We start from the raw sequence: 14,098 nt of genomic DNA, 5'->3' as shown, positions 1-14,098 counted from the left end.
CGTAACGTGTTTTCGTAAGCATAAAAAGCGGAAAAGAAGTCTTGAAATTTACTTTTAGTCACTGATTGGTCGAAAGGAAATGATGCAGTTGTAACTTTGGATTTACTTTAATCCATTTCTCAATCTTTACGATTTTCACGATAGGAAAATTCCCACTCAATACCACACATTTTCGATTGCAAAATATAAACTAAACAGCACTAGAATTGATTTCAAATAGCGTTGTTGTGGTTTATCACTAACTTATTGCGGTTCAAATGGAACTTATTTCTTACCATTGCTTCCGTGACCCAGCGATCTCAGTTCAAATGACATTACTGACCCAATTTTATTATTCAAATCGTATTTTTATCCACCGATACTTCGTTAGATCATAGCGACGCTACTTCTTGTTTCTAAATTAGATAAAATGCATCTAAGAAGATATTTTTATTTTGTTTACCTTCCAATATCAATTATTTTAGTTGCTGCCCCATTGCTGGGCACCAGTTTATTATACGAGAAGGATTTACACCATAGTCCACCATGATCAATTGCATTTCCTATGGAAAAGTTTCGGGTATTTAGAAAGTAATAAATTATTATTTACGAGCTGTGCCTACGACTTCGTTCGCGTGGATTCAGGATATAATGTCAAAAATAAAACGCCATCTATCAGGCTCATGGAACACACCGGTAAACTGAAATTCCCCGTTCCGTCATGCAATGTTAGAAAAATTGCTTCCGAATTTAAATTGTAATAACTTTTGATAGAGTTCATCGATTTTGATGAAATGAAGACTTAATGTTAAGTCAAGATACGGTCTATGACCATATATTGATTGAATATAGTGGTTGTCGTTTGAAGTAATGACAAACATTCAGACACAGAAGTAACCGAAATGTGTTAGAAATTGTTATAATATATAGCAATTTATATTACCGATTTTAAATATATTCGATGAACAAACGAACACACGAAGCTAATAAGAGTTAAGAGAAGTGCGATGATTCGAACCCATAATATTAAAAGCCATAATTAATACTATGATGATAATATCGTTGCTTTTTTCATATATCTAATGTTAACGGAATAGCTAGCAATCAGCCTCACCATAAATGGTCTATAACATAAAACATCTTTTTGTAGTCGGATCACTACTGGCTGAGAAGCCTACAACTCTTTATATACTCTTTTATCAAGTTTTACGGGATTACAAGATTCCTCTCAAGATGATCCTTGGCCGATCTCTTAATCAGCTTAGTTAACAAAACCCAACGAAAAAGTAGATTAAAAGTTTAGGCTTTTGTACAAATGTCTTTAGGCTCTTATCTTGTGTAATCCACCAGAGATTTTTATGAACAAATATTTTATGTTTCATCTACGAGTATATTATTTTCTATTACTCTATATAAGTCGGATATGACAAGAATTAATCACAATATAAACCAATACTTAGTTAGTATCTTCGTTGTCTAAATGTACAATGTTTGACACCCGCGTAGCCGAGCGTCCATACCGGGTTCGATTCCTGGCTAGACAGATATCTGAATGATAATTTTAAATCGCTTTACTAAGTCTAGGTGTTTTCGTATTTGTCTTTGTGTGTACATCATAACATCAAAATTCCTAATATGGTGCGTTGAGTGTAGAAAGCGTTATGTCAATGTTATTTAAGTACATGAATATTTAATAGAAACAATTGTTCGGAAAAGCCGTAAGTAAGTAAATATTTAAGAAAGCTCCGATAAAACGACATAAACATGTCCGTAGCTAACAAATTGCCAGCCGCAAAACACATAAAGCACGCACAACACGGAATTGTTCAAGATCTGTCAGTTAGCGTCTAACCAGTGATTCATTGCACACAATCCTACGAGCGTTCAACTTGAACTGAAGATAGAACTGCAATAAATCGAACGAATTGCTAAGCTGCTTTTTGTGATGGCGATTTCAAAGTTTAGTAATTTCAAAAGCATTTTAAAGTAAATCTTTACCTTCTGTAAAAACTTCTTTGAATAAGGGAAAAATAAAAACCAAGAAATTAAATACTACGAGTGTACACTGTACAGTGCTGACGGATTTCTCACACATTAAAGGTGGTAGAAGCCTCATTAGTTCGACTCCGGCGGCACCACCACCACTTCTATTTCTGTCTAATAATAGCTGTGTTAAACGGTGCTGTGATGTAATTTGAAGTGTGCGGTAAGAAACACATAAGAGTTTTTTGAGGCAACACAGCTTAGTTCTCAAGGGCGTGATTTGTGGTCTTAAAAATGGTTATAGGTTTCTCTATTTAATTTTCATTGTGACATTTCCATATCTACCTATTGTGCACTCGATAATTGTTTTTATATTTCAACACGCATACGTTACGCCTGGAATCTTTATTGAAATTCAATCCTTACATCATACTAAGCAAAACATCTCTTGCCAAACCTTCGTTAGCCTGAATTGGGGAAGCGCTGAACAATAGCGCCTACCGATAATTTCATTGAAGATCGACTCCGGAACAACAATAATATACTTTGATTCACACTCAATTGGTACACGATTGTTAACAATTTAAACTGTCTTGCTTGGGTATTTGATTGATTTTGTAGTTACTATAGTGGGGAATCTATTAGTATTACTGATCTGGATGATGGATCGCTAATGGAAATTAAGTGTTTGTAATGAAGGTAAACTTAGGTAACTTTGCTAATCTTGTATCTTGTTGGTGGTGCTGGAACCGAATCCAGAGGCACCACCGCCACACCTGTTTCTTTGTAATAATAGTAGACTTGAGCGTGGCTATGTTCCAATTTAGAGTTATGGTGAGGAAGACAAATTTATTTGAGACGTTCAAAACTAAAGCATATCTGCAAAACATTTGTGATCGACCGTAGTCAGTACTCTTTTTTTCTGACGTTGATTATAGATGTTCATGGACGGCAGTAGCCACTTACTATCTGGTTGCATGCTCATCTAATATTTCTACAATGCCCGTAGGGACAGACCACTTATTAACAGGTGGCCTACTCGTATACTAATTCAAATTTATACAAAAACATCAAACTTTCATTTCAGAATTCATTCAGTATTGATTTCATGAACGAACAAAACAAAACAATCAAACATGGCCCAATAACAAAGGTAACAATAGAAATGGATATACGATATCAAAATCAATGCCAATTGGATTTGATTGCTTCATAATTGTCAATGAAGCTCATGTAGCATCGAATGCTATCCATCATTATTAACTGTCTTCTCTGGGTTACTTACGTCCTTTGTTATTAATCGATCTATCATTTTTTGTATGATGAAAGTAACAGACGAGCATTTAGTTCATTATTAAGTACTGCAACCCATGGACATTTGGAATCAAGCCAGACAAGACCAGAGTTCCATCTAAGGCTGGCCACCAAAGCGCCGCTACTTCTGAAGACTAAACTGAAATGCCTCGAAAAATTATGTCTCCCTTACCACACCCTTCTAACCAGGACTCAGCAGCGCTTAATACTGATGTTATTAGGCAGAAATAGGTATGGCACTGCCTCGGAAAATAATGTCTTCCTTACCACACCCTTTTCAACAAAGCACAGCAGCGCTTAACACTGATGTTATTAGGCAGAAATAAGTGTGGTGGCGGTGCCGCCGGAGTCGTACCACAGAAAGTTCTACCACCTTTAAATCAATTTTTTGCCAACCAAAGATTTTTTTCAAATTATAGGAAGCAATTGTCAAACGTCGATTTTTCAATACGTAAAACATTGGATAGATTTATGCGTATAGATATTATTCGATAGATTTATAATAACGGACATTATTCTAGTGAAGTAGTTAATAGTAATATCTGTCACGTATACTTAAGGAGCTCAATAAATCGTCGTTCAAATTAAGGAACTAATACATATACATACATTTCTGAGTTATACAAATGATTGATTAATTAACTATTAAGATTATTACATTATATTAATTCTTTGAAATAATTGACATTCTATCTTGACTATGTTACAATTATATCTATTATTCCCATTAATTTAAAATTATTGTTTAATAATGATAAAGATATTTCGGTGTTATAAAATAAAATTGTAAATATTATATTGCAACACTCTAGCATGATGCTTGCTTGCACTATAAATAATTGGTAAGACCTGTCTATGAAAATAAACATGAGCAATAAAGAATTTGAATTTGAATTTATATCATTAATACATCTATGATCTATCTATCAGAATTTTCTATACACAGATTTATCGATAACAGTTACCTATGCGCAGTTAAAACGGTTATAAGCCTATAAATATTTATAAACATGCATATAACTCTTATAAACATTAACAAAAATGTATGTGCGAAGGTGTCATAATAGTATAATTACACCCACACTCGGAATTAGTCACCAAACACAGATTATGCTAGCCATCTCTGGAATTTTATATTTAGTCACATCGTAAGCGAGCAAACGACAAGTTATGTCTTTTGGATATTTAGGTGCAAAATATAAGATCTATTGCATTTCTTAAGCAATGTTTAACATAAATTATAGACAATTAGTATCATCTAATTCAATTGTATTTATCTAAAAGAAGCCCAATCGAGTGTACCGCCCGCCTTTTAGGATTCCGTACCTAAAGGACAAAAACGGAACCCTATTACCTACTATGCCTCCATCTCTTGAACCGTAATAGATAGAAACTTGACATTTTTATAGAATATTTACAATTTACAAGCAGACGAGTGTGCAGTCCACCTGCTGGTAAGCAGCCACTGCCGTTACACAACATCTGTAATCTACCTCAAATAAGATCAAAAGTTCTGCCTTTTGTTGCTTACAGATGCGTAGCTTCCCCCGGGCGCTAAGGTGTAATACCCCAGAAAGTATGTCTCCCTTACCATACCCGTCAAACCAGACTACAGCAGCCCCTAACACTACTGTCACACAGAAATAGTGTAGTGCGTTTTTCGATAAGACAAGTCCTTTATCCTTTGAAGATCTATTTTTACAGCCTACATAATAGCATGATCGAATGCGTGACGTCACATGTATTTGCACGAACAAACAGGAGCGTTAAACTTTATATCCCCATTAATAGTAGTCGTAAATGTCGGGAACACGTCAACGATAGTAAATATTATACTCAAATTGCTTACGTGATTTGAATATATGCTAGGATTGAACAATGTGGGTATAGTTACTTGATCAATATGAGTTAGGTGAAGACCAAACAGAAGGTACGTAAGGCGAATTGGATAAATTGATAAATTATCTTATCCATGCTGTGTACAAAAGTTGTTCAAAAAGCAATGATAAGCTAGAGATCTGAAACTCGACCTGCTATAATAAGAGTTCGAGGTAGGGTCCTACCTAAGGCAAATATTTCAGATTTCCTAGTTATGTTGTAAAACGTCGTGAGAAAACAACATACATGAGTACGGCAATAAGCTTACAAAAGTATGTAAATGTAAACTCTATAAATTCGCGCTTTTGCGGCGTGTTGACTACTCATACTATTCTTTCTCATTTTGAGAGGACACTCTTGCCTAGTTGGACAGAAATAGAATGATAATGTAAATATTAAATCGTTTTTTTTAAGTAACAACGTCTCTTCCGTGTAACCTGTGCGTTATATAAAACAGTTATGTCATTTATAAATGTAAATAACAGCAATTTAGTTTCCGGTATATAACAATAACGATTATAAACGGAACGCTTTCTAAGCTCATATAAATATGATGGTAAAAGTCGTAAGTCTGAAACGTACAATTATACTACCAAATTTATATATACAAATATAAAAAATGAAGCGTCTGTTTGTAATGTCAAAAAACAGTTTGTTACTGCATTTGAATGTACATATATACGGTAGTTATAAGAATAAATAAGGCATGCTTTTGTTGTGTATCTGTCTATCTGTACTTTGTTCCGCTAATCTCCGAAACGGTTGGAATAATTTTCACGGGACTTCCACTATCAGTAAGCTGATGTTACTATCATTTTAGAAAAATAAATAGGCTTCTGCGCTAAAAAAAATAATACCATGAAATGATTCAAACTCGGCCTCTTGATTGATTTGGTAAAGAGGTTCAAACCCTAGACATATTTAATAGTAAAGAAAAACACGCGACACAATACACAAACTTGGGCAAGTGTAAGTTCTTTTTTCGAGGAAAATAGGCGTGGGGGTGGTATTTACCCGGTCGAAATTCGCTATCTCAACCAAAAGTTGCTCTCCAAATAAACATCATACTTATTCTACCTATTCTTAGTATCCAAGAACGGATTGGTACATTAATACATTACTTTACAAGCAACTATTTAAAAAGATTATTTCCCACGGCATTTTTCTACAACCGTCTATTAACCGTTGACACGTAAGAAAATTGTATGAAAAAATGAATCGCTCTGAATTAAAGTGTTAAATTCATATCACTGCGCTATTAAATCACATGTACGAAGACATCTTAAGTACTTAACTGTTTAACTGCTATAAAAACAAAAATACGGTTATTATAATAATACGGCACAGCTCAACGAGTTGCGTCACAAAAACAATATCTTAGCGGATGCATATCGTATATGGTGGGGTAGTAACGGGATAATTCCCGCAACGTATCGAAGATACGTCTTGTTAGACCTTACTAATCTTGCGATGTATCTTGGGATTGCACACTTAGTTTGTAACCGATCCTTTGTAAGGAGCAACGCACATTGTTGACTACTTTGTTTGGGTTTATTTATGTCGACAGACTTAGATTGGCAGATAAAATAATCTTAATATATTGTCATACAATTTACGAGTATATTATGAAGGTGTTTATTATTTACCATAACACAGTCGAGCAAACCCAATACAATATTTCTCACGGCCTGTGAGAAATATTGTATAAGAAAAATATTATATCTGACACAGCCTATGTCTGTTAAAATATATGTAGATATAAATGAACCTTTACTGGTTCGCAGTACGAAACAATTCAAACATAGTGTTGTAAAGAAAAAGGTTACACAATAGTTTTGAATTCGTCTTTAGATAATAAGTATTATGATTTTTTTTATAATATGGGTGTAGTAGACGAGCATGTAGTCTACCTAGATAGTATGGAACTACCTACTGCCGTCCACGGACATCAGTAATCAACCCCAGATACGATTAGATATTCCTACCTGAGGTCGACCATTACATATATTATGTAACAATGATAGCTCACTATGGTATTGTTTGCAGTATATTAAACTAAAAGTTTGAATCTTTTAACGGTGAAGAATACCTTCATAAACTAACTTATACGAAGGTTTTTTCACGCAACGCATCTAATGTTAACTGGACATAGCCGCCCGTGGACATCTCCAATCAACTCCATATATGGCAGAAGGTGTATTGGTTGGTTACTTATGCGTTTCCGCTGAAGACAGAGCTGGGAGGTCTAACGGACTTAAGAGTTTCTGCATTAAAGCTAGCTTAAAACGCAACAACAAAGCAGCACCAAAAACTGCTCCTATATGTATGACCGACTTATATGTGTCATCTTCTCTATAATTTTCTCAAAGATGTGTGAACCCACCCACGGACATTACGACTAAGCCTTAAGAAATTATATTCCCAGAGGTATCTTGTCCCCAACTGTGAAATATTAACGACTTAATTATGATGATAAATCTTCTTAGAATGAAATACGTAAAGATAAACTAAAAAATAAGAGTTATTACTTTCAAGGGTATTCCAGTTTATATTATGCTTTTGTCTTACGCAACAACAGCTAGTAAGTACTTCTCGTAATCCCAATATGTATCTTGGGTCGCACTTACTTTAATACGCAGCTTTCCTAACTCCCTGAACATTACCACATTGGACACAATCGTGAAAGTTGTGAAATAATTATAATTATTACACTAGATCCAATCAGTACACTTAAGTCTGCAATTGTTTAGACTCCTACGGACTGAATCATCTAATTATGTAACTCTAATTAGAGCAATAATCGTAAGGTTTCAAAGACCGTTGTCTTTATAACTTCTACTCATAAAATGAATCCTATTACCGTGAATGATCAAGCGAATATATTGAAAGAAGGTAAAATTAGTATGGTTCAACCAACGACGTATTATCGGCATATAATATATTTCTACCACGAAGCAGTTCTTGTGTATCGGTGAAAAAGTGTAAATGTTAGCTGGCTTACATAAGAAGACGACCTGTGATCGGCTTCAAGTTCTATTCGGTATAGAATTGGTTATACTCGTAATAATCGTAGTTGTCACTTACCACCGTGTGTAGTGCAGTGCTATTAATTTTAATCTTATAATTATTGGCTGACTGGTTACTACTCGTATATCGGTCTTGTCTAATATACAAAGTTTGATACAAAGTATGATTCATTCCTGGGCCAGAGACATAAATAAACTATTTTTTTTTTGCTTTTCATGCGTAAAGTTATCATGAGCGACATCCGTCAATGTGTATTATATATAATTTCCATTACATACAAAATTGTATTAATTTCACTTTGAAAACACTCGACGATCAATATTTAATATTCTAAAATACAAACCCGATTCACCCGATTCCCCCGATTCACTTTGTTTTATTTTGCACGCCGAAACTAAAATTAAAAGTAAAGAAAAAAACGTTTAAAAGAAAGTCCCTTCAAAAGCTTACTTATCATTATCCAGCGTTAAAGCTAAGTGTAGATAAAAACTAATATAAGCTGACTTGTAAACAATGTGCGCAGAGGTTAATACTAAATTGCAATCTCGTATTTTCGAGAACCAGGAATCTCGGGATTGGGGCCTTAATCTGAATGGATTCAGCCTGAACACCCCGAATATAATTAGCTGGCGCTTCCTGAATGTGTTCACGATTCATTCATTCGTTCATAACAAAGAGAACAAAGATGGAATGGAATTCGTTTTAAAGCTTCACTATTTCCTTCCACATTTTCAGCGATTCCAAGTAAAAAACGTTGCCTGTTGTTTGGTGCAGTAGCGTTATATGCATGACTTTAAATAATTACATGAAAGGATTGGTGAGTAAATTGAATAAATGTGTAAGAATCAATAGTGATAATTCTTTACAATAATTCCTTTTTGAGTTACGGACTCTACACTTTCTTTCATGATTTCTTATTATCCTATTTTTTCTTTCTTGTCTTTAATTTTGTTATTAGGAAACCAACGAATTACTGGAATCAGTTATAATAATGTTTTTTGAAAGTATAAATCAAAATAGATTCGAATTTAAATAATATGGAACTTCAAACTTTCGATTCCAGCGTTAGCGTGAAATGGGTCAGAAGTCACATTGAAGACTAAAGCGTAATTGTTGGAAATTTCCATTTTATTTTATGATCCGATCAATACAATAACTTGAATTATAATAAAAGTAAAAAAAATATAATAAAAAGTCTGTCGCAATGGGTACCAGAAAATCAATCAACTTATTGTTAGACAAATGTATTAATAAATTAATTTTGTGATATTTTTGGCTGCAGAGTTGTAGATATAGGATTTGTAGAATAGATATGCTTCTGTAGTGACAAAAAAATCCATTCGGAAGGTCGTTTAAGTAATTTCCGTTTGAACTTGCTATGAAGTGCAAAATAGTAGTCAAGATTTACGGCGAAAAATGACTTCTGAAAGATTTAATTAAAAACTGTCATAAAATTATATAGATTTTCACTTATATAACTATATATACATATACTTATCGAATGCTTATTATTTTAAATTATTTCATACGAAATCTTTTTATTACCAAAATAAAAATCATTATTTTTACCCGACTGCAGAGGGTAATGTTTTTCGACTGTATGTAAGTATAGTCCACGTGAAACTATTAGTCCGCTCTGAATATACTCGTAGAAATGAATCGCGTCGCCATAGCAAATTGTTTGACTAAACTTGCTCGTAACAACTTTGGATTGGACTAGCTGTTTGGTGGGGATTATACATAAGGTTCCCTACAGACCAAACGCCTTTTAACATATCAAGTACTCACGTTGGATTTGTTTAATTTTTGGGAGAGACATGGATTTGTATATTCTGAAGCAATCGGAGATTTCGTTTTTATAATAATTGTCCTAGAGTTTACACACGTTCGCATGTCTCAAAAGTATTTCAGCCATTTTAATATAAGCGATACAGACACTAGTATAGTAGGTATTTAATTTGACGTTTACATTACATGCACCAACACCTATATGCTAAATGTGAATGAATATTTATATTATGCCAAACACTCGTAATTAATACTTGTAGCTAGTTAGGAGTGCCGAGTGACGTAATTAAAACTAACCAAATTTATAGGAAGTTTCACTAAGTGTTTGAAATACATATGGAATTAAAAATATATTGTTTTAATTATTAATTTGATAAATTAGGGATGTTAAATTAGGATAAGAAGGATAAGATTTAGGGATGATAAATTAGGATCTTGTGTCTGACCAAAAAACGCCATGGTAGTCTTGGTCAAGAATGTAGGGGTACATGGAGGTAATTCTTTGAACATAAATCAAAAAGGTTTGAATAATTGGTTTAGAGAACATAACTAAGGATTTAATTGTCAAATTACGAGCCAATTTCTCACACAGAGGGTTTCTTACATCCGTGGGTTTATCATAGTAGCTATGAAAGTAGATTTATTTTGAAAGCCATAACAGTTCAGTAGTTAAACCGAAAAACTCCGAAACATACGAGTACATATATTTTGTATAGGCACCCCCTTTACTATTAATTACATTTTATTTTGTTGTAATAGCGGTCATATACTGTCATAATTTAGGGACGGTTTTGGCAGACGATTGCATAGTGATAGGATCCAATTTTTACTCTCGCGGTGAAGAACCCAAGCACATTTAAATACAAGAAAGAAGATGAGTTTTTTATACATTTTAATTATTTAAGTATTTCCGTTTATCGACCACCTTTGAATCTGTAGCGACTGGAAAGTTTCCGCTCGCAGGCTCGATTTAGCAATTTCCGCTTGGAATGTAGCGTGCTACGAATATCTCTAGGACTAGAAATTGTAGAGCTAAAATATAAATAGAGTTATTTACTTAGTATGTCCCGTTAATTGTTTTAATTGAATAACACTGTCTACTCTTATAGACCTACGCTAACATTTTTCCTCTCTCATCTGCGCCATGAACACACAAAGACGAATATACCCAGACCCAAAACAGAATTGTAAAGTCTTCATTTGATATGTGTTTGGCCGAGGATCGAATCCGGACTCACTACGTATCAAACAGGTGTGCTGACCGCTCCGCCACGCTGATCATTTTCAACGTCATCGCTTTTAAACATTGTCATGTCATCATCATCAACCCATTACTGTCCCAATGTTGGGCACGTGAACTGTCACTCGTGTATTAGCTAAAAGACATTTTTAAATGTTCTTTCAACCGGATGATATGAAAGATTCCGGGGAAATGCTGTATGAACAACGAATTTTCCTCAGTATTCTCCGAACTATGACATGGACGTTTCAATAAACGGACAAAAGGAGCTCTCGTTCAATAAGCAACTCTTCTGATATTGCAAATGTCCATATATATGTCCACCGCCACACCTATTTCTGCCTGATAACATCAATGTTAAACTTTACTGTTTTCTGTTTTGAAGGGTTAAAGGGAGACATACTTTTCCGAGGGGAGGACTATGCTGTATTAGTCCTTAGGGGTAGCGGCGCATCTCTGGTCGACCTCAGGTAGGAATATCTAATACTATCTGGGGTTGATTTAAGATGTCCATGGGCGGCAGTAACTACTTACCATCAGGTGAACTGCATGGTCGTTTGCTTAAAAAAAAAGATGTCGTTGACTATTTTTACGTTACGTTACAAGATTAGGTGCGATTATAGTCATACACATAATCACCGGTCGAGGCAGTACATCACTTTAATTGCGCTATTATATAAACAAACGTGAAAAGTGCGTTGATGACTAACGGTGCAATTACTTACATGATATCCTTACTTAATATTATAAATGCGAAAGTCAGTGCATCAAACAAATGAAGAACTTGTTTGTTTGTGCTGCCAACGCAAAAAATGCGGATTAGTTGAACCAAACAATTAATAGGTTTTTTATTTCCGCGTAGTGCACCCATGTCTGGGGTAAGGGACTGCCCGTGAGAGCACAGACTTCAAAGGGAACGTACTCGCAGACCCTGTAGATTCATAGGTGCATTAAGGATTAACACTCAAAATTAAATTCCAAATTTTATTGTATTAAGATAAACTTAAACTTAATTATTCTTGAAATATATTTAAGAAAATACTACTTTAGACCGTAAATGTACCGTAAGTTTAGGGACCGCAAAATTCTAATCATGCGAGGATCTTCGTAGCTTAGCTACGAAAATGCCATGGATATGAAGCTAACTTGAAAGGTTGTAGTACCAATACGGTTCGGTAAGGGAAGTATCACTGTCATTCCTAATTCTACCGTGAAGCTGTTAGGAATTTCAGTTAAAGCACGCGCAAGTTATACATATGAAGAAACCATCGACCTCACAAGTGGTTACGCTTCTGTGACACACTTCAAAATCCTTGTTCTATATCAGGTTGGTTACTGATGTCCATAGAAGGCAGGGAATGCTTGTTATTATGTTGACAGCATATCTGTTTGCCACTTCAAAATTAAAAAAAAGTCTATATAAAATCAAATTAAAACATCGCGAGGGTATAATAAAAACCATGGTATATGTTATCTAAGTTTTACAGATGGCGTTACAGACTAAAGTACCGAAATTTAAAAATGCTAACACAAGGTGGAGCTTTTGGAAAACTTAATGTTTTAACATAGATTAGTAAAGATTACTCACTCCTAACAAGAAAATGCACCCAGTTTTGAGAATTGAAATAGTTGCGTAAAAAAGTTTTGCCACGTCTCCGTGCTAAAATGACCCTAAAATATTTGAAATACTTATTTATTTATTATGTAAATTACGCAGTAGTAGTTATTTATTCGTAAATTTTCTCTAAAAATGTTTTTATTTGTCAAGAATTCACAAAAATAACTTACTTATAAGCCGTTTGTGGATTCATTCAATTTCAAGGCGGCGAAGTATCTTTACTAATCTGTGTTTTAAGTAGTAAGTATAACGTAAATTAATGTATTATTACTAAGACAAAACAACAAAGATAAAATAGTTATATACAAAACATGTGCTGATAAAACGTACATATTATGTACATTGTAGATTTTAAACCTTACGCAGTAAATTTACTAATATACATTTAAGGCAAATTAGAAACGTTGAAGCCAAACGGCTATTGTTATTAATTTGTTCATTAGTACATTTTTGTATAATTATTTTTAAACAACTATTCGAAGTTAGTAATTAACGTGTTTTCACAGAAAAAAATACACATTTTAAATTCGTTGTTACGTTAGTTTTCAAATAAAAAATACCTAAGCGTCAGAAATGCAGTTAATTTTGCTATAAAAATATTTAACGCGTGAAAATTTTCAACACGCATGTATTTAATTGAGCAATGCATTGCGTCTAAAAAATTACATGCAATTACATCAACACCGAAGATTCCGGTGAAACCAAAACAAGTGGCTGCCGGTCGGGGTTACCACGCACGTAAAAAAACTTTAAGCCTCACCTGAAAAAATTAAGTCAACGACCCGATACACGTAAAATCCAACTGTCACAAACACACACTCACTTAAACTACAACTGGCATAAAATTTAAAAACTAACCGTCATCCGTAAAAAGAACACTACGATTCCGAATTCAAAATACGTTCGAATGTTTACATTCGCGATGTTGGCGCGTCGGTCGTGAAGCGACGCGCTCTCCCTCCCCGTGTTCAGTCTGTACTGACAATTGTGCGAAGAAAATTGTTCCTCGCGCCGCTTGACTGTGGAAAATGCGGTGACGAGCTAGGACTTTAAGTAAACTAATTTTGAACTAATTAAACGCAATAAAGAATGCGATTTAATTTTAATGTAACTAAATGTACGTTTAAAAGTACTTAAATGGTAGAAAATGTTGTTTGAAACGTTTCTTAAGTACCTTCAGTTAGTATAATTTACAAAATATATGTTTTTTGAGAAGCTTTAATTACACGAGTGGTAAAGTTGAGACGCATGAATTAAAAAAGGCATAAGTA

The 14,098-nt window shown here is 34.2% G+C and overlaps 1 protein-coding gene across 1 annotated transcript in view; it reads right to left on the bottom strand.

Annotated features, from left to right (window-relative positions):
- Nucleotides 1-13,793, bottom strand: part of RapGAP1 (Rap GTPase activating protein 1) — a 383,574-nt gene extending 369,781 nt beyond the window's left edge. Inside the window, exon 1 of the mRNA XM_073088859.1 lies at nt 13,588-13,793. The gene's annotated coding sequence lies outside the window, so the exon portion shown is untranslated. The remainder of the gene's footprint in view (nt 1-13,587) is intronic.
- Nucleotides 13,794-14,098: the final 305 nt, after the last annotated feature.

This window comes from Epargyreus clarus, unplaced genomic scaffold (genome assembly GCF_041222505.1).
Source record: "Epargyreus clarus isolate Ecla_fem2 unplaced genomic scaffold, WU_Ecla_fem_2.2 ptg000027l, whole genome shotgun sequence".
Taxonomy (NCBI): Eukaryota; Metazoa; Arthropoda; class Insecta; order Lepidoptera; family Hesperiidae; genus Epargyreus; species Epargyreus clarus.
This window is presented reverse-complemented; position numbering and strand designations above follow the sequence as displayed.